Raw genomic sequence first — 23,305 nt, forward strand, 5'->3', positions numbered from 1 at the left:
TTCATCAAGGTTAAATCAAGAAGGTCCATTTGTTCATTAGCCTGTCACTAAACGTCTTTATTTAGTTTGGCATCGGGAGCGCGCGCGCACACACACACACACACACACACACACACACGCCCCGCTAAACGGTGTCATCCTGGACGAATGATGAGCAGAAAGGGATTATGGGCCGTTCCCGGAACACGGCCCGTTTCTCTGTGCGTGGTTTCGTGCACATTCATCTTTTTCTCTTTTTTTTACTGACCGCTCGTCCTGTCCTCTTTTCGTTCTTCTTCTTCACGTCACACGGCTCTGCAGAACTGATAATTATCTGCAGCTAAATCAATTCCACGTTTAATAAAGCTTCTCAGATCATTCAGCGTTTAGCCTGCAGGCTAGCGCTCATTAGCAGCGGAGCCGTTAGTATAAATGACCGCACGGACAGGAGACGGTGCCAGACTGACCGCTCAGACACTTCAACATACATTACACAGTTCTGGAATCAGCACAGCAAGACTCCTCTGGCCGCCAGCTTCAGTTTAAACATCTGTGAGGAGGATCGACTCACCAGCTGCTCCGACAACACTTACTGACCTCAGCCGGACAGACTGACCGCGTGGAGTGCAGGGCAACACGCTCACAGACGGACAGACACAGGTGCAGCACGCTAGGATTAATAAAAAAATAAATAAATCAACAAACGAGATTTTCATTTTGGGCACCTCTGCTCAAATAACATGTTATTATTTTTAAAGATAACATATAAAACGCGCCAGAACTTCTGCACACTTTTATTTTCACCCCAAAACGGTTAAATTCAGTAAATAAACAGTAACTGTGCAGTATGTATAGTTTGGTATTATATTAAATTATCAATACAGTAATATAGAGATTGTATGATTATTGCATAAATTATTACAGTGTGTACATTTCTCAACAAAAAGCAATAATAAATACATAAATAAATATTTACTTTAATAAAATCATTTTACAGGAGAAACAAACAGGACATTTACAGAGTGATTAACACGCCGCTGTGTGTTTCTGTACTTCCATTAAAATCACCATGAATTTTTGAACATTTTCTCACAGAACACACTGAGTCTTCAGTGAACAGCTTCAACAGCTGCATTCCTTATTTAACAGTTTATGATGACTCAATCTTTTATTTTTATTTAGTTGAATTTGTTTTTGCTTTGATGACTTTAACTCAGTTTTAAGCTTTTATGACATCACATTAGATCAATATTTAATATCTGTAACTAATTAGATTTGTCCCTAAACAGATCATCGCAGATTTACAGAAATCACAGAATTATAGAATTACAGAAATAATAGAATTATAGAAATGCTTGGATGATAGAAATGATGCAATTACAGAAATTACTGAATTATAAAAATGACAGAAAATACACAATTAAACAATTAGAGAAATTACTGAATTGCAGAAATTTGATGGAAATGACAGATTTATTGATTTATGACTTTGAATTACAGAAATTACAGATTTACAGAAATTACAGAATTACAGACTTACAAATGTAAAGAATTACAGACTTACAGAAATTACTAAATTACAGAAATTAAAGAACTTCAGACTTACAGAATTACAATACCGAATGACAGAATTACAGAATTACAAAAATTGCAGAATTATAGACTTACAGAACTGCAGATTCCATAAATTAGAGAAATACAGATTTAAAGAATTACACAAATGACAGAATTACTGATTTATCATACTGAATTACAGAATGACAGAAATTACAGAATTACAGAAATGACAAAGTTACATAATTACAGAAATTGCTAAATGACAGAAATTACAGAAATACAGAATTACAGAATTAAAAAAATGACAGAATCACTGATTCATGACACTGAACTAGAGAAATTAAAGATTGAAGGAAAAAAGAATTTCTAAATTATAATACTTTCATTATAGAATTGCAGAAGTGGTAAAATTAGAGAAGAGTTATAATAGAATTATAGAAATGACAGAAAGTACAGAATTACTGGTTTGTGATACTGAATGACAGAGTTTCAGGTGGAGAGCTGATCTTTGTTTGATCTTTATGTACAATGATCATTGTTGGTCTCTTTTCTTTATCAGATTATTTTATTGAATGACTCATGTTAAAGTTGTGAACGTGTAAAAGATCCGGAATGTGTGACTGTTTAGATTCTCCCTAAAACACTGTAAATATTCAATAGTATTAAATATGATGGATTCGCTGAATGAAACTAACCTAATGATGAATTAAGTAATAAAATACTTAGTTATATATAGTTATAGTTTATGTTTTAGATATAAAAATCTCAGGTTGCCATATTGAGGTTTTCATATCTCAACAGTAAAGTTTCCCTTTAAAAGCAAAATGAGCTGATGAGCTGATTTTTACTCAGACCTTCAGTTAGTAAATGTGTTTATTCCAGTGACTTTATTAGATTTATTATTATTGTTTGGTTAGTATTTTATTTTTTAATACAAATTTAATTGCTAATTGTTTTTAAATGAATTTTCTGTTTTAATGTTTTTATTTTTTTTAATTGGTTAAAACAGCAGCGTGTTATTTTATTTGGCTGTGTTCTCACAGACTATAGGATAAAATAACACACACACACACACACACACACACACACACACACACCACGTCCTGTGTTCGGTTCCACAGCTCTCCTAACAGTGTGCATGTGTCTAAAAGAACTTTGGTCTGAGATTTGATTATTAAGAGAGAAGATGACCAGACTGCTGTCCAATCAGGACAATTTTCCAAAATTCCTCCATAATTCCATGTGTGAGAAGTAATCAGAGAGATTCAGAGTGGTCTGGTGTGAAATGGTTCAGATGTCTTTACAGTGGTGGTGATAGGAACCAGGGGTCGCCATGACTACAACACAGATATAGACATTTTATTTACTATCCAGAACAACCAGTGAACCTACACGAGTCTTCTGAGTGTTTGTGTGTAATTGGCGCCGTGTGAGGACGACAGAGACGCTGTGCTCGGACTGCGAAGGTGGTTTGGGGAGCTGATTGTGTGTATAAAGTAAAAAGGAACACTTCCGTTTTTTACGGTTCTCTGTGCCGCCCGACTGAAGACTGACTCACTTAGTCTGTGAATCTGCCTCTAGTTTAAGGCCTAATTATCAGAAATCACAGTCAGAGATAAAGAGTAGATCTGAATTTGATGGAAAGTTATGACTGTACACTTTTGTTTTGCAGAAAGAAAAACATTCTTAAAGTTTTGCTTTTTTTGTCATTTTTTGATGTCGAAACAGAGAAAAGTCAGATGTGCAAATCGAACCTGTACATCCAGAATGGAAGTCCAATGTAAAAGTAACTTGTTATGTCACTATTTAATTTAGTTAAATAAAATGATCATTAATGAATCCCGATAGATAAACTGTGATCTTATAAATACATAAACAGATTCTTATGAGAAATAAATTGAACTTAAAGCATCAGCAACATGACGGCTTTTGCTCACGATTGTGCCCCACATGTATATCTATCCATACTCTGAAAGCTTAGAAGAGATGAGGAGGAGCATTGTGGGTAATAACGGTGTGAATTTTAGCACTCCTTTTCCTCCTTTTGATCTGAGAAAGGTAAAGAGAGAGAGAGAGAGAGAGAGAGAATTATTTTGAATAGTGAGCATCAGTCAGGAGCTGAAGGAGCTGAAGGAGCTGAAGGAGCTATGAATGAGCGAAGGTGATTAGATTACGCTGAAGCTAATGTCTTAAATCCATCTTCACAGTTTTTCCCTCACTGCTCAGACTCAGACGATCTTCCTTGTCAGCAAATTCTTACGACTGAATGCCTCTTTGTTATTTCTCTGGTGATGACAATGCGTTTTTCACCGCGCTGACCGCCGGCGTTGGCTGAGCGACTGCACTCGTCCTCCTCAGCAACGTCTCTCCTTTTATCTCTCCGCTGTCTTTTATTCCTGTCTGGCTGAAGCTGAGCTTTTGGATGCTGCTCTGGTCTTTATGTGGTTCTGTGACAGTCTGGGGTCGGATATAATGACCTGTTTATGGTGGCGGTGTGGAAACATGCTGATTCTGACTCCTGGTGACCAAATGGACACTGTTTCTACAGGATGTCCTGGACTCTGTTTTGGTTCATGATTCGTCTGATTGTCTCTATCCATTTTAGTGTTGGTCTTCCTCTTCCACTTTCAACAGCTCCAAGCATAATAGTCTTTTCCAATTACTATAAAATGTCCATAATCAGAATCAAACTGCTTAACGGCCAGCAGATTGGAGGAGGTCAATTTATATTCCAATACCAAAGAAAGGAGCCTGTAAAGAATGTGCGAACTGTTGTACAAGTTCCCTTATAAGACACGCCAGAAAGAACAGTAAACAGAACAGTAAACAGCAAAGCCTTTGACTTCAACCACAGACAATTATGGAATGTCCTCAGGAAAATAGGAATACCAGAGCATCTCACTGTCCTAATGAAGAATCTCTACACTGATCAACAGTCAGGGCAGAAAATGGACAGTCAAACTGGATCCACATCAGTGAAGGAGTCAGACAGGGCTGCCCACCATCTCCACACCTGTTTAGTTTACATACAGAGCACATAATGAGAGAAGCAGGATGGAGGAAGAAGATCGAGGATTCAGGTTTAGTGGCAGAGACATCAATAACCTTCCATATGAGGATAATACGACTACAGTGGGTTTTCTATAATGTTGCACCAATACTGTATCGGTATCGGCGCTGATACTGGCACTTAAACACAGTATCGGTGACGGAGATACTGATACATGGGACTGACACCACGAAGCAATTTCTGACGTGTTCAAGTGCATCAGTAGACAGAACTTAACACCACGTCGGCAGTGCAGGACGACAACCAGCAGTAAAAACGCTCAAGGCAGAATCTGTAACGGAAGCGTTTGATGAGAAAAACACGCTAACAGAGCCGTGACACAACATTCAGCTCTGGTTTTGAGCCAGAGGAGCCGCTGTGTGCTGATGTGTAAACACCACAGGTTTATCTGAACACTGTTCTGCACAATAAAGATATTTTACATTAATGTAAGCTGTTAAACATGCTTCTTATCACTAACTGTATAATAGTGATTACCAAAATTATACAGTAAATCATCTAGTCAAGCTGAGTGTGTTATTTGTGACGCAGAACACACATTTTACCAAAATAACACATTTTAAAAATGTATTTGTAGCAATATCAGGACCTATAGGTAAGTTAGGTTAGATTGAGTTAGTATCGGTATTGGTACTTGGTATCAGCGGATACTAAAGGATCAGGTTTCGGTATGGGAAGGAATAAAGTGGTATTGATACATCTCTATTTTTCTATCAACCAATGTTTTGCAAACATTGAAAATGTGCCAGAAAAGTGAATGTAAAAATCCAGAAATTCAAAAAACAAGCAAATATTGCAAAATGAGTTTTTTTGATACAGTGAGGTGGAAAAGTTAGAATATCATTAAAGCTGAAATGAGAAAATAAGATGATGGAAAAGGATTTTTCGAATATATGAAGGAGAGTTTGGTCTACAGACGGTCCGACTACATTCTACAGACGGTCCGAACGCGTTCTACAGGCGGTCTGGTCGCGGTTTACAGGTGGTCCGATTGCGGCGCAGAGCTTTTCAAAGGTTATTTTCAATATTTTGAAATTCCAGATCAAAGCTGGGTTGGATGTCTCTGAATATTGAGCTCCAGAACTGTGTGGTTTGTTTCGTTCCCAGATGCAAGTTGGACATCATTGGGGTGGCACAGAGATTTCAGCCCTCATTAGGTGGCGCTGTTGCTCGTCCTGCCCAGCGACTCTGAGCTGCAAACAAAACAACCGTAAAAAGACAGTAAACAGCTGTAAAGATGTAAAGATGATTCCACTAAAGCAGAAACAGAGTTAAATCTAAAAGCCTCTAATCACAGCAGCGATGTCATCTAAAGGTTCTTTGCAGCGCTGCAGAGGATGGAAAGACAAATTATTTTTACTTTTAAATTACTTTTTATTTGCATCATTTCATAAAAGTGCATAACATTTGCGAAACCCGGCTTATAGCGGAAACAGAGCAGAAGGTCCTGATGAAGAAGGTTAAAGAAGACGTTAAAAAGATGAGACTTCAGCTCAATATGAAGAAAACAAAGCTTTTGTTGGCAGATACTGAATAATTTAAAGGAGACACTGAATTATAAGGCGTAATATTAATAACTGAACACTGAGCCTGTAGTTTAAGGGGTTTTGTTTGTTGAAAATATTAAACTTTTTGCCTTTTTTTAATGATGAAGTCACACATCTGTGTAATTCTGTGTTTGATTCCGATCTTCTGCGCACTAAAAAAAACACTGTAAACAAAAGGAAATAAATGTCAGTAGCGAGGCCTTAGCTGTGCGCTAACCTGATTAGCCTGATGTTGTTCCAGACGCAGTGATGCCAGGCGGGATCAGCCTGATGAAGTGAAGGAAACGTTTTAAAGCCGTGCGGGTGACACTGCGGGGGTGCTGTGACGGAGGGATAAGTGAGGAGGACAAGAAGAGGAGCCACGAGGCCGAGCCCAGCTATCCCCTCAGACGGAGAGGAAGAAAGGAGAGAAGACAGGTGGCACTTCCTCCACAGCGAATAGGCGATGGGGGGTGGGGGGGCGATATTGTGACTGGCATGAGAGAGAAGAAAAAAAGGCCGAGCATTTCACCGCTCTGCTTGCGGAGGAGAAAGTCTGCTGCTGAGGGGGAGCCTAATCACATTACCCGGGAAAACTTTTACTTATGGCTAATGGAATTCGTTTAAAATTGAACCAGCGGGGACGTAAGCAGATTTGCATTGATCCAGATATGTATAGAGCCACAGTCAGTCTATCTATTTAGTGCAGGAATTAAAAGGGGGTAAAGCCTATAGAGCCAGACTGTATGATCCTATGTTAAAAGATCAATACGGCCCGTCCCGAGCGCAGACCCTCTCCCTGCCATGTATGTGTGTGTTTGTACGCTGTATATTTTGCCAGTAAATTCTTTTGCGTGTGGGATTTGGCCCTGTTCTGTCTTTACCTGCGTGTTGGGTGGCGGCCCGGCTCTTTTGTAGCTCTTTGGGTTTTTTCGCCGGCCTGTTAACACCACGCAAATAAGCCACGGCGCACTGCGTTTATTTAGTCTGACACTTCTGACATCCATCGTCTGTGAGGGACCCTTGACTGACCGCCAGACGAACACAAATGCCCACTATGCACACTGACCCAACATGGCCCACTTTGAGGCAACACAGTACTGTGTTCTGTATTTATTAATTTACAGTCAAAACTGTCATTAATCCTTACAAATATCAGGCTAATCACACACTAAAGCTTATTATTCAGTATTTCAGAAGACAACTGTGAGGAGATTAGATATGGGATAATCCACTTGCAGTGGAGATGATTAAATGATACAGAGAATATGTGGCTCTTAACAACCACCTGGAAGAGCTGGTGGACCCCAAAACTGCCCCCATCAGATAAACAGCACTTAAAGCTTTCATCTCTGAGAGAGAGGAGAAAATCAAGCTGCTTCAGATCTGAAAACATCCACAGGTGTTTCTGTCCATCCTTCCACTGTGAGAAGACGACTCAGCGCTGTGGGTCTGAAAGGATGTGTAGCTGATCAAGAAGAACCTCACTGAGAAAAGGAGACGGACACATCAAACAAAGAAGCTGAACGATGGACCGACCACCCCAGAGTCCAGACCTCAACACCACTGAATGTGTTTGATTACTTCAGAAAATGATCAACCAGCTTCTAAGACTGAACTTTGGAGGTGTGTCTGCAGATTCTTTGAGGAACTGAAAGTGAGTCTCCTGAAAAGAATGGAAGCTGGAATAAAGGGAAAGAGTGACTCACTGACTCACACAGCCGAGGGTAGAGTGAGCTGGTGAGGATTCTGGATAATTTTCTGTTAGTTATGTGTTTCTGCTTTTTCCTGATGCTGGAAAATGAATAATTTATGGCCTGTTTGGAAATTAAATTAATGAAGCGTCTCTCACTTTTACTTCTCTGATTTACAGTCGTCTCATCACCACAATTTTCCAGCTAATTTATGCTAATGTACTTTAGCCCAGGTTATAGATAACAGTGAGTCATGCAGTGTCAGAAACCACATAATCTAGTCTATTAGATGTCGCTGCTGTCTGAAGAAAACCTCGTATCTCCAAAATGGTAACTTTACAGGAGAAGGAAAAAACCTACTGTACTTTTAATGTAAGTCAATGGAACCAGACTTTTTTCCAAGTCATTTTGGGTCGTTTCTTTTAGTCCACTCATCATGAAATTTACACAGGATGTAAAGGGTAGCAGGTATTTTCACATGTTGTCAAAAACTGAAAAATGTCAAAAGTGGAGATACGAGGTTTTCTTCCGACAGCAGCGATTTACTGAACCTAATATGAACTTGCAGTGCTAATTGGTGGAGTAAAGCTTCGATTACATATTAGCTACATCAGCCTCGTAGCTCCAGCGCTAAAGCTAAAGAAGCAAACTTCAGGCACCAAACGCATCCTGGCTTGGAGACTACATTTGGAGTAAAGAGGGTTATGTTTGATCTTTTGCTGCTATTTGTCTGTAATAAAGGAGACGGCTGGAGGAAAATGTGTTCACTGCTCAGCAGAGACATTTTCATCTCCATTCACTGATGGATGATGGAATTATTATTATTAGTGTGATTATTGTACATAACGGCTGGTCAGTGCAACTGTAGTGGAACAATCTGTCACTTTAACAAATGAAACTGATAATTAATTTTGCTGACAGCGACTCATTCGTCTTTTGACACTCTGTGGCTGTAAAAATGTGCTCCAGATTAACCCTTTAAAAATTGCAGGGGTCTGTTTGAGGGTCCGCACTTCAGTTCCTCACTGTCAGAACCACAGAACTCTCATACACCCCAAAAAATAAAATAACTGAAATTTAATTGAATTCATCAAATAGAAAATAATCAGCACATAAAATAAACTCTGAGTCTGGTTCATTTTTCCAGTGCAGCACTTTTATATTAGATACTGAATAATTCATAGTAGATGCTGAATAATTCATAGAAGATACTAAATAACTCATAGTAGATACTGAATAATTCATAGCAGATACTAAATAACTCATAGTAGATACTGAATAATTCATAGCAGATACTAAATAACTCATAGTAGATACTGAATAATTTCATAGTAGGTACTGAATAATTCATAGTTGATACTGAATCATTTATAGTAGGTACTGAATAATTCATAATACTTCCTGAATTCTGACACTGTGTGACACAGTGTTGTGAAAATGTGCTCAGCATCTCCTCAGCAGGTCACGCCCTTCCTCCTGTTCACTTTCCTGTCTCCTCATCCTCACTCAGGAGGATGAAGAGCTGTGCTGTTTGCCGTGGCAGCACAAAGTAAATCTGATGAGCCAGAAAGCTCGCGATGAGATTAAAGCCCCCCAGTGCGCCCCCCTGAGTGCTACTCGCTATAAATGGGACCCTAAGAAGATAATAACCTTACAATTGCTTTTATTGGGATTGACTTTTTCTATAACAAGACCATAACAGAATTGCGCCTCTACCTCGAACATCCGTGGCGCGCTGCTGAGTCCAGCGTCCTACAGCCGCTGAGAGGAGGACTGTCAGAGAACGCTGTGCGCGCCAAACTGGACAACGGGCATCTGTGCAGAACCGTATAGACCAGCGCGTGCTAGCTAAAAACACATCTTCAGGAGTGCAGGATGCGGCCCCGGCATGGGTCAGTTCTGAAAAAACGCAGTAATAACAATAAGGCTGCAGTTTTGGGGGGTTTGGGGGTTTTGAGGATTTTGTTGGGATTTTGAATGTTTTAAGTTTTGAGGGTTTTTGTTGTTAGATTTCGAGGGCTTTTTGTTTTTTGGTTTTAAGCGTTTTCGGGGGAATTTTCAGTGTAGTTTTTTAGGTTTTGAGGGTTTTGTTTAAAGGTTTTAGTGTTTTGGGATTTTGAGGGTTTTGATTTTACGTTTTGAGTTTTTTGGGGGGATTTTGGGATTATGGATTTGATTACCATTCTGCCTCTTATTCAGACAGTCACACTGTGCCATTTTGCAGATTTGTTTATAGAATAAAATGCTGTAAAACACCTAAATAATATTATTCACACAGCTCAGTAAACAGGATCAGAGGGGTGAAGAGTGGAATTGGCCGAGCTTTTGTCAGCTCACCAACTACAAGACTCAACTCCTTTATGCAGACGGGAAACTGGTTAAATCTGCTTTTTACTTTTCTCTTAATGAGAAACTGAAGCTCTGAATGATCTCATTGCACATGAGCAAACAAATGCATTAGACTAAATAAACTTCAGCCTTCAGTCTCTCTTATTGTCACTCAGACGGAAGAGGTTAGATCTTACATTCAGTTACATTCTTTCTGACTCTTCACTGAAACGAGTGGAGAAACTGTGGAAAGTGCAGATTGTAAACGTTCAGTCCAGACCACAGTGGTGTTTGTGAAGAAGAGGAGAAATCTTATTATTATGGGAATTTATGAAACATTGCTGTTTACAGTCTTGTTTTGTAGAAAGAAAAACATCCTTTACACTTTTAGTGTTTTAACCATTTTTCATGCTGAAACAAACAGAAGGAAGTCAGAATGGAAATCTAATATGACTGTAATTAACTGTGTAACTAAGTATGTAATTAAATAGTGTAACTTAAATGTTTATCAAAAAGCCAATAATAAATCTAACTAATAACACGGTTCTAACTAACTGTGTATTTGAAAGGTTAGGAGTTGAATAGTGAGTGTGGAGGGATTCGGGGGGTTAATGGAGGCCTTATCGAACGATTTAAGGCTTTAACACCTCACCATTCCATCATCTGAATATGGCAGCAGAAAATGCTGTAATCCTGTTAGAGGGTCATCAATAGCCGGCCCGGGTGGGTGGGGGTGTGAGGGGATGGGGGGGGCAATTGAAAGTGAGGATCAGCAGGCAAAGAATAAACAAAACATGGTCTATGAAAAGATGGGACACCCAGTTTATTATACATGAAGATGTTTCAATAACTGATGATATTAAATCCTAATCAGGCTCATTTAGTGGAAACAACATCACAGACAAATATTTGTGCCAAATTTAGTCACAGTGCTTCGCTGAGAATAAAGCTTACAAACTGATAACAAACTGAACATTTTGTCTACATTCAGTAAATGAATCGTGTCTTTATTAACAGGTTTACATGAAATTAAAGTTCACAGTTTATTTTGATCCGAAGAGAATTTCACTCTAATGAGACCCAAATAAACTGAAACATTTCCATCAGCGGTTGAACTTTGTGTTGAGGTAGAATCTCTGTTTACTGACTCTGTTTAACTGAACAAAAATGTGTGACGTAATTTAATTAACGATTAACGATTTAATTTTTGAGTGTGTTTTCTCCCCTTGTTGTGATGTCATCACTCACACAGCGAGCACAAACTTTGATTTTGAAGGTCTGAAGGCGACATGTTCTCCATGGTTCTTCTTGTGCAAATCTAGAACCTTTTTCTGGGCTGCATTAAGAACTGCTGCCACCTCAAATACAAACAATCGGTCAGGACGAGAGCTGTCAGAGGCGTAAAGCTGCGTCCGAACGTGTTGATGGACGTCTCCCTGACCACCCAGGAACGTTCCCGCTCAGAGCGTTTCACTCCTCCAGACTGCAGCTCCCCTCACAATGCCAGGATGTTGGGCTGTTTTGAGAGAAAACACAGTATGAATCATCGTGGAGGTCTCGGGGGGCAAGTCTGTCTCAGGAACTCCTAATTTTAGACTTTTAGTGCTCATTCAGAGGAAGAAACTGTTATATTTCATTCAAAACGTGCTGCTGATCTGTTCTTTAGGAAGAAGAGGAAGAAATGATTCTATAGGAAGAGAGAGAGGGAGGGAGAGAGACAGAAAGAGAGGCAGAGAGAGAGAGAGAGAGAGAGAGAGAGGGAGACAAAGAGGCAGAAAGAGAGAGAGAGAGAGAGAGAGAGAGAGAGGGAGACAAAGAGGCAGAAAGAGAGAGAGAGAGAGAGAGAGACAGAGTCAGTCTCCTACGTTCTAGACATTTAAGTGTGAAAGTACGTGGTGGGTGGTTCCATGATTAACGTGCCATTTAAAATGAGTAAATCATCTCCGGAACAACAGCTCAGAGTTTACGAGGTTTCTTTGCTGACAGCAGCTTTAATGAGTAACAAGGCAGAGTTTAGCGCAGAATTAGCAAATACACAAAATGCTAACAGCATCAGGACATTAAGGACTTTCTAAAGATTCACTTGACATTTATTTGTTGAATTATAATATAATATATATAATTTATATATTATACAAATGTATGTAATCATTTTCAGTCTATAGCGTTGATCTTTCAGAGTGATGTCATCAGGCACTAACATCACTGAAAACAAAGAAAAAACACAAATGATGATGATGATGATGACTTTATTGAACATGTGAGCTGGTGAATATTCCAGATGTTCCAGAGGAGTGAAGGAGTTCAGGGCTGAGCGAATGTTGAGGGACTGAAATGCCCTTTTTTTATGGATTCTAATACTGACTCAAAATACTGACTTTAATTCTGTGTTGATCATATTTGAAGGTAGAGTTTACAGTTATAGTGAACTGAACACTGAAAGGTTTGAAATACTTGTTAAGTTATTTATCTGAAACATTATTTTTATCTGTTTGAAGTGTTTTTATCTTTACATACATGTGTGTAAATATAACATCAGTGGGAAACAAATTGTCCCCAACAGTGGAATCACCCCGTTAATTATGTAACTAAATGACAGGTAAATCACCAAACTGTGCAGGAATCTGGCCTCCAGAACCGGAGTTCCCCTGTTCTAGATATTAAATGTGAGATACAGTCTCCAAAGTGCTGGGTAATTATTCTGGGTAATATATCTGTAAGAACTCAGACGGTCTAAATACACTACACTGAAACAAACCACAGGTTATGGATGTTGAGGAGAAGAAGAGCAAAGTTAGATATTTCATAAATGATTCATTGTTGGAGTCATGAGTGCAAACAAACTCACTGAACTTGACTATGAGGATGTAAAACGAGAAACTGCTGAGAACCCAGTAAAACTACAGTGGGAATCATCGCGTTCTTTCACAGGTTCAGTGCAGTTTCTCTCTAATAAACATATAATATATAAAACTATATAAAAGTCTTTTTACCCCAATAGAACTTTCTACTAATTACTAATTAATCTTTTCTAAATTACTCTACTGTTTAAACATGTGACATTTCAGTGCAGTTTAATTAGACTGTCTGATTATTTATTATTATTTTATCCAAAATGACAGTACAGAGACTGAACCTCATAACACAGAGACTGAACCTCACAGCACAGAGACTGAACCTCATAACACAGAGACTGAACCTCACAGCACAGAGACTGAACCTCATAACACAGAGACTGAATCTCACAGCACAGAGACTGAACCCCATAACACAGAGACTGAACCTCACAGCACAGAGACTGAACCCCATAACACAGAGACTGAACCTCACAGTACAGAGACTGAACCTCATAACACAGAGACTGAACCTCACAGCACAGAGACTGAACCTCATAACACAGAGACTGAATCTCACAGCACAGAGACTGAACCTCATAACACAGAGAGTGAACCTCACAACACAGAGAGTGAACCTCATAACACAGAGACTGAACTTCACAGCACAGAGACTGAACCTCATAACACAGAGACTGAACCTCACAGCACAGAGACTGAACCTCATAACACAGAGACTGAATCTCACAGCACAGAGACTGAACCTCATAACACAGAGAGTGAACCTCACAACACAGAGAGTGAACCTCATAACACAGAGACTGAACTTCACAGCACAGAGACTGAACCTCATAACACAGAGACTGAACCTCACAGCACAGAGACTGAACCTCATAACACAGAGACTGAACCTCACAACACAGAGACTGAACCTCATAACACAGAGACTGAACCTCACAGCACAGAGACTGAACCTTACAGCACAGACACTGAACCTCACAACACAGAGACTGAACCTCATAACACAGAGACTGAACCTCACAACACAGAGACTGAACCTCACAGTACAGAGACTGAACCTCACAGCAGAGAGACTGAACCTCAAAACACAGAGACTGAACCTCACAACACAGACTGAACCTCAAAACACAGAGACTGAACCTCACAGCACAGACTGAACCTCACAGTACAGAGACTGAACCTCACAGCACAGAGACTGAACCTCACAGCACAGAGACTGAACCTCAAAACACAGAGACTGAACCTCACAGCACAGAGACTGAACCTCACAGCACAGAGACTGAACCTCACAGCACAGAGACTGAATCTCACAACACAGAGACTGAACCTCACAGCACAGAGACTGAATCTCACAACACAGACTGAATCTCTCAGGACAGAGACTGAATCTCTCAGGACAGAGACTGAATCTCGCAGTACAGAGACTGAACCTCACAGTACAGAGAAAGTGAACAGTGCAGGTTAAATAACTCCTTAAAATCTCAGTTTTATTACATTCTAAAGCTTATTATTCAGTAACTACAGGGACTTCAATGCAAACTGGCTGAGCTATTCTTAGGTTGTAGAAGTGTGGAATTAAACTCTGGCCATTTAAAGGGGTGAAAGAATACAGGTTTGGTTCCTGATTTCGTGCTGCTCTCCAGACTTCACATGAATTAGATCAGTTCCATCGCCTGGTTTAGTCTAATGAAGCATTGATTAGATAAAGCAGGTATTGGGTGGTATGTGTAAATATTGGACTTCATCCAGAAGAGGGCAGGAAAGGGTTAAACAGAGACTTTGTTACAATGTTTATTCATATTGATCCTAATGTTAGCATTTTTATAAACACTTTCTGCTCAGATAAACATCTTTACACATCAGAAGATCACAAGGTAAACGTGCTCCACACTGTCCAAGTATACAGCAGCATTCAGTCATTTGAATCTTATCATACAGAACGGTTCTCTAACAGCTCCTTCAGGTCACAGCAGAGAGCTCACGAGTGCAGAACATCAACCATGTTCTCACAAACAGATGTCCAACAGCCCCCCTTACTGAACAGCTCAGTCTCCACATCTTTCTCTCTCTGTCCTGCTATTTTTTAAAAAGTGTGTTTTTCATTTAAGAGAAATAGTAATAATAAAAAAAAGAATAGTAAATCTTAGCCAGTAAAAGATCATGCTAACTGAGTGTTAGCAACATTAGCATTTCAGTTTAAAGCTGTTGCTAGATGTACATTGAGATCATGCTAACTCATACTAGCTTTCATTAAATATTATCTCTTTTAGAGTCGTGCCTCATTCTCTTTTAGGCCTCTGCTAAGCTCAGCGGTGGTCCTGGTGGTTCCTGTCCCCTTTAAGGCTCCGGTGTTTCCTCTCCTCTGCAGCTCCAGTGCTAATTTCGCTAATGCAGCAGTGATGGAGGGGGAACCACAGGGGGAATAAAGCCCACTGCTCAGCACAAAGCCAGCAAACATAACACAGCTAGATTAGATTTCAGCAACAAAGCGGCTGCCGGCCGTCTCCCCGTGCGACCCACAGCGCTGATTAGCATTCGCAGGAGCTCGTCCAGGCGTCACCGTGCGACCTCCGTATGAACAACAGCCACTTCTTATGTGTTTGTGCTGCTAATTATCCGTGTTGATCGTGCGAGAATTCACGGACTGAAGTGGTTTCCACAGTAAACGGACGTTTGCTAATGAACAGACACGTTTCACACTGTCTCGACATTCATTTGATCAAAAACACAGAAACAGAGAACAAAAGCTGAATTCAGATCAGGAGAGAAAGACAGAGGCTGCGTTTCGCTACAAGGTTAACTAGTCAGTAATAGGCAGAACACAACCTTGCTAACTGCTAACCTCACCACAAACACTGAAAACAAGCCAGAAAGTCTTGAAAATGAAGGTCAAATCTGCTTTTTTTTTAAAGATGACGACTAGACTGGATTTGAATGTGTGACCTATTAGAAACATCATCTACTGTTATCCTCTTTAGATAAACAAGCTCATCACACAGTTCTGGATCATTTTTTTGAGAGAACTGAAAAGTTATAAATCACAGTTCTATGAAAGAAGAAATTTTTAAAAAGCGGTACTTATTTTGAGGACTTTTAAATTAAATAGAAGTTTGGCTTTATAATTTTACAAATGTTCCAAAACATTTCCGTCTTAAAATTAGTTAAAATTTCTTTTAGAGTCACGTCTCGTTCCCATTTAGACCACCGCTAGGCTCAGTGGTGGTCCAGGGTGACTAATAAATTCGACTCTACTCTGTTTGGGTGCTAGTTGGGAGACATGCCCACAATGTGGGGAGAGAAAGCCGGTCTGGAGAATTTGTGTCCTGCTTTTTCTTTGTCATATTAAAAAGCACGCAGATCATTTAGAACCAAGTTTAGCATTTTTTCTGTTTTTTCCTGAAATTTCCCACATTTTAATACGACTTTCTCAGCTGTTCAAGTGAAATTTAAAAGTGGGAAAATTGGTATTTCTGAGTTTCCAGCACCCAAATGCAGCATTAGACTGAAGTTGGGAGTGTTGGGGGGTGTTCTCGCTCGCCCTGCTGGAGAGAGAGGCTATCTAAACAGCTGTGAGGAGGATCACTGCGGCGCCACAGTCCACTCCTTATCCACCCACTCACACCAACCTACAGCACAGACTCAGCAGCCGAGAGAATCAGTGTATCGTCACTGACGGGACTAAACCTCTATCTACAAACGGAAACTTTACAGGAGAAGAATTTCTGGTCTGTGCATCGTGAAGGTTTAAAACAGCGAAATTCCTCAAATTCTGTAAAAAATTAAAACATGACAAAAACAAGATTCAGTCCAGCAGCAACGATGTATCATTAAATGTTGCCAATATGTTCTAAATCTTTTGAGCAGATATTTGAATATTGTTATTTGTTTAATTATTCAGAACAGCATAAACACATATTATTTTTCTCTAAATATCAATTTAATGAAAAAGTTACAAAATTGTCCATCAACCAGCCGAAAGAGCTTAACTGACTTATAACTGACACTGTGTTTCTAAGCGTTACTGCTCTCCTGCCTGTCCCACCCCCCCACTGTCCTATGTCCCCCCACTGTTCTACGTCCCTCCACTGTCCTACATCCCCCCACTGTCCCACCCAAACTCTGTGTCTTACCACACAGAGCCACTCCCTCTGTATATACATAAACATATAAACCTATATATACACATACACTTGTATAAACAGAGGAGTGAGAAATAAAAGGAAAACCAGCAGAACATGTTTAGAAAGCCACCATGAGGCTCCAGAGCAGCCTCAGCATTATACTGCTTCATTCTGCCTTTTCCTTTGATCTGTCACAGCTGAAACGGTAACTTTACAGGAAAAGGAAAAAACCTGCTTTACTTTTAATGTAAGTCAATAGAACCAGACATTTTTCCCCACTTATTTTGATCCATTTCTTTTCATCCTTTCATCATGAAATTTACACACAATGTAAAGGACAACAGGCTTTTTTAAATATGTCAAAAACGTGACTGTATATATGATGAATATGATATGTTCACCCATTGAATGTATATATGATATATATGACGTACACGCTCACTGACTGTATGTATAATGTATATGATATATACACTCATTGGTTGGAACATGCAGACACGGTTGCTCTGAACTGAGTTCACTCTGGAGATTACATGATCTTCCAGTTCAGGTTCTGTGCTCAAAATAATGTAATTGAATTATTAAAGGTGAAAATAATAATTCTGATGAAGCTTATTTTGTCCACTCATATAACTATAATAACATAAATTAAATGGCATTAATTTGCTACACCATGTTCTCATTATTGTAATAATAATCAGAATATAGTTTGTGGTATTGCTAATTGTACCTGACAGAGAACAGCATCCATCTTCCTCTGATCAACTGTTAACCCCACTGCGCTAAAGATCCTCACGCTACTGCTGCTACTGCAGAAATGCTTATCCACTTTGGATGAGCTGAACGAGTGAGACGAAAGATCTGCTTTGACCGTTTACCGACCAGACATGTTCCTTTCATTATTCATGGAGTGACTGAGACTGATGTTCTGTTGAACTTTATCCCTGTTTCATTCAGGGCACGTCCACCCACTGCTCAAAGTAATGAGTGAGTGAGTCCACTACATAAAAACTCACTCATTAATAAACAAACCAGAGCCTGATGTTGCAAGTGAATGATTGTCCCGAGCCCAGCATGATGTTTTGTCGGGCCCTACTGGACTGGGTCAGGTAACAGACCTCTACATTACACACACACACACACACACACACACACGCTATAGACTCTGACAGTTAAAGACCCTTATTTTCACTGTGAAAGAAAGCGATTAATGTCTTCACAGTTCTGACTGTGCTGAGGCGAATTCTAGCAGCATCTGCACAAACTAGTTTCCATTACAGACCCTCCTTAATACGCCACTGCATCTGATACATATAGCACACGCATACATACTCAAACTGCACGTCTGTATGGAGCCACATTTAATCTAATTACTGCTGCCTTGGTGTCCTTGATAAGAGAGAGGGGTCAGTGAAAACACACACACAAGCTGGAGACGAGTGGAGTCCAGCCGCTCTAATCTGCTCTGTGGCTCCACAAACACAGTTCTGGGTGAGAAGCTCCAGAGATCTGCAAGACCAAACCTACAGTCTGACCACTCTGAGGAACAGGGAGTTACCGCCTGTGAATCACTCCGGAAGGCCTTGTGCGATGACATCATCATCAAATGTCCCCACAAACACAGTCCGAAAGTCTGTCCACTACACTGATGATGTCACTGGCTGGCTGGTCTGCAGTCTCTGGTTGGTTTACGGGGTTCAGACGACTAGAGCTGCTAAAGTGGCCTAATGGGGCTGCAATGGGCAAGACTAGCATTGTAGAGGTCAAGAATGAGCTATAGAAAGCTAAAATGGGGCTATAGAAGGTTATTATGGGCTATGTAAGACTGCAGGGAGAGCTGGATCAGAGTTATAGAGGCCAGAGCAGGGCTACACAGAGCTAATGAAGGCCAAAAGGGGCTAGAGCAAGGCTACAGAGGACAAGAGCAGACCTATAGAGGGATTAAGCATAGAGGGACATAGAGGGCTAGATCACTCATTAGGCAGGATTATAACGTGCAAAAGTAGGTCTACAGGGAGCTAGAGCGGGTCTATAGAGGACAACAGCATGGTTGTAGAGGGTTGGATTAGGGTTACAGCAGAGTTATAGAGGGATACAGCAGAGTTATAGAGGGTTACAGCAGAGTTATAGAGGGTTACAGCAGAGTTATAGAGGGCTACAGCAGAGTTATAGAGGGATACAGCAGAGTTATAGAGGGTTACAGCAGAGTCATAGAGGGTTACAGCAGAGTTATAGAGGGATACAGCAGAGTTATAGAGGGCTACAGCAGTGTTATAGAGGGTTACAGCAGAGTTATAGAGGGATACAGCAGAGTTATAGAGGGATACAGCAGAGTTATAGAGGGCTACAGCAGTGTTATAGAGGGTTACAGCAGAGTTATAGAGGGCTACAGCAGAGTTATAGAGGGATACAGCAGAGTTATAGAGGGTTACAGCAGAGTTATAGAGGGTTACAGCAGAGTTATAGAGGGATACAGCAGAGTTATAGAGGGCTACAGCAGAGTTATAGAGGGATACAGCAGAGTTATAGAGGGCTACAGCAGTGTTATAGAGGGTTACAGCAGAGTTATAGAGGGATACAGCAGAGTTATAGAGGGATACAGCAGAGTTATAGAGGGCTACAGCAGTGTTATAGAGGGTTACAGCAGAGTTATAGAGGGTTACAGCAGAGTTATAGAGGGCTACAGCAGTGTTATAGAGGGTTACAACAGAGTTATAGAGGGCTACAGCAGAGTTATAGAGGGATACAGCAGAGTTATAGAGGGCTACAGCAGTGTTATAGAGGGTTACAGCAGAGTTATAGAGGGTTACAGCAGAGTTATAGAGGGTTACAGCAGAGTTATAGAGGGCTACAGCAGTGTTATAGAGGGCTACAGCAGAGTTATAGAGGGCTAAAGCAGTGTTATAGAGGGTTACAGCAGAGTTATAGAGGGTTACAGCAGAGTTATAGAGGGCTACAGCAGTGTTATAGAGGGATACAGCAGAGTTATAGAGGGTTACAGCAGTGTTATAGAGGGATACAGCAGAGTTATAGAGGGTTACGGCAATGTTATAGAGGGTTACAGCAGAGTTATAGAGGGTTACAGCAGAGTTATAGAGGGTTACAGCAGAGTTATAGAGGGCTACAGCAGTATTATAGAGGGTTACAGAAGAGTTATAGAGGGCTATAGCAGTGTTATAGAGGGTTACAGCAGAGTTATAGAGGGTTACAGCAGAGTTATAGAGGGATACAGCAGAGTTATAGAGGGCTACAGCAGTGTTATAGAGGGTTACAGCAGAGTTATAGAGGGCTACAGTAGTGTTATAGAGGGTTACAACAGAGTTATAGAGGGTTACAGCAGAGTTATAGAGGGATACAGCAGAGTTATAGAGGGCTACAGCAGTGTTATAGAGGGTTACAGCAGAGTTATAGAGGGTTACAGCAGAGTTATAGAGGGCTACAGCAGTGTTATAGAGGGATACAGCAGAGTTATAGAGGGTTACGGCAATGTTATAGAGGGATACAGCAGAGTTATAGAGGGTTACAGCAGTGTTATAGAGGGATACAGCAGCGTTATAGAGGGTTACAGCAGTGTTATACAGGGATACAACAGTGTTATAGACGGCTACAGCAGTGTTATAGAGGGCTACATCAGAGTCATAGAGGGCTACAGCAGTGTTATAGAGGGTTACAGCAGTGTTATAGAGGGTAACAGCAGAGTTATAGAGGGTTACAGCAGAGTTATAGAGGGTTACAGCAGTGTTATAGAGGGATACAGCAGCGTTATAGAGGGTTACAGCAGAGTTATAGAGGGTTACAGCAGTGTTATAGAGGGTTACAGCAGAGTTATAGAAGGATACAGCAGAGTTATAGAGGGCTACAGCAGTGTTATAGAGGGTTACAGCAGAGTTATAGAGGGTTACAGCAGAGTTATAGAGGGATACAGCAGAGTCATAGAGGGATTCAGCAGTGTTATACAGGGTTACAGCAGAGTTATAGAGGGTTACAGCAGTGTTATAGAGGGATACAGCAGAGTTATAGAGGGTTACGGCAATGTTATAGAGGGTTACAGCAGAGTTATAGAGGGTTACAGCAGAGTTATAGAGGGTTACAGCAGAGTTATAGAGGGCTACAGCAGTATTATAGAGGGTTACAGAAGAGTTATAGAGGGCTATAGCAGTGTTATAGAGGGTTACAGCAGAGTTATAGAGGGTTACAGCAGAGTTATAGAGGGTTACAGCAGAGTTATAGAGGGATACAGCAGAGTTATAGAGGGCTACAGCAGTGTTATAGAGGGTTACAGCAGAGTTATAGAGGGCTACAGTAGTGTTATAGAGGGTTACAACAGAGTTATAGAGGGTTACAGCAGAGTTATAGAGGGATACAGCAGAGTTATAGAGGGCTACAGCAGTGTTATAGAGGGTTACAGCAGAGTTATAGAGGGTTACAGCAGAGTTATAGAGGGCTACAGCAGTGTTATAGAGGGATACAGCAGAGTTATAGAGGGTTACGGCAATGTTATAGAGGGATACAGCAGAGTTATAGAGGGTTACAGCAGTGTTATAGAGGGATACAGCAGCGTTATAGAGGGTTACAGCAGTGTTATACAGGGATACAACAGTGTTATAGACGGCTACAGCAGTGTTATAGAGGGCTACATCAGAGTCATAGAGGGCTACAGCAGTGTTATAGAGGGTTACAGCAGTGTTATAGAGGGTAACAGCAGAGTTATAGAGGGTTACAGCAGAGTTATAGAGGGTTACAGCAGTGTTATAGAGGGATACAGCAGCGTTATAGAGGGTTACAGCAGAGTTATAGAGGGTTACAGCAGTGTTATAGAGGGTTACAGCAGAGTTATAGAGGGATACAGCAGAGTTATAGAGGGCTACAGCAGTGTTATAGAGGGTTACAGCAGAGTTATAGAGGGTTACAGCAGAGTTATAGAGGGATACAGCAGAGTCATAGAGGGATTCAGCAGTGTTATACAGGGTTACAGCAGAGTTATAGAGGGTTACAGCAGAGTTATAGAGGGATACAGCAAAGTCATAGAGGGATTCAGCAGTGTTATACAGGGTTACAGCAGAGTTATAGAGGGTTATAACTAAACTGAGCTACACAAGGTTAGGGTGGGCCTGCAGAGAACTCGAGCAGGGTTTTATAGAGCGCTGTAAGCACTATGGAGGGCTGGAGCAGAAGGACCCAGATAAGCTGTGGAGCCAGAGTTCGACAGGCCGCCTGTCTGTTTGCATTCTTCACATCTCCAACAGGCTTCCACCACAAACACACACACACACACACACACACACACACACACACACTCACACACACACACACACACACACACACACACACACACACACACTCACACACACTCACACACACACCCCCACACTCTCTCACACACACACACACACACACCCACACTCTCTCTCACACACACACACACACACACACACACACACACACTTACACACACACACACACACGTGATAGTGTGTGAGAGGAGCTGTTCCACTGTAAAGAACAGTAATAACAGTGTAACAGGTTATTTTAGGAACTGCACTGTTATCAGAGCCACTGTATATTATTAGGTCACAGTTCGCTTTGAATAAAAGCGTTTTATTTGTAACGTCTCGTTAAACGTTGGGTTTGAGCACGATAACAGAATTACGACCTTTGGGAGGATTTTGTTTTTGGCTGTGCGGATGGGAAAGTTAAGAACAAAAGTGTTCAGCGGAGGCGCGTTAACGATGTTCGGTGGGGTATTGACACAGCGCCCTTTCCCTTCCTAAACCAAACAAACCAAAACACATACACAGACAAAACTCCCGCTGCAGGAGCTGCTTTCATTTACTGCTTTAGGAAATCAGACGTTATTTATGACTGGGCTGTTGTTTAGTCAGCAGGGGTGCAAAATGATTCTTTACGGAAATGATTCAGTGGATTTCACTGCGATTCAGTTCAGTACAGAATTATGCTGGTGAGTGATGTTTAAAAATACACTGAATACAAATATGAAAGTGTAACTGGGGAAAGTATTTAATAATAAAAAGCAAACCAAACGTTTTTAGCCCCTGCAAACAGCCAAATGCCACACACACACATAATCACTGTTCCTGCAGTAATTATGGTTTTTCAGCTCCTCCAGGGTTTTTAAAAATAAGAGCAGAGATCAGAGCCGGTCTCCTCGCCTGAC

The sequence above is a fragment of the Colossoma macropomum genome, unplaced genomic scaffold (genome assembly GCF_904425465.1).
Source record: "Colossoma macropomum unplaced genomic scaffold, Colossoma_macropomum, whole genome shotgun sequence".
NCBI classification, from domain to species: domain Eukaryota; kingdom Metazoa; phylum Chordata; class Actinopteri; order Characiformes; family Serrasalmidae; genus Colossoma; species Colossoma macropomum.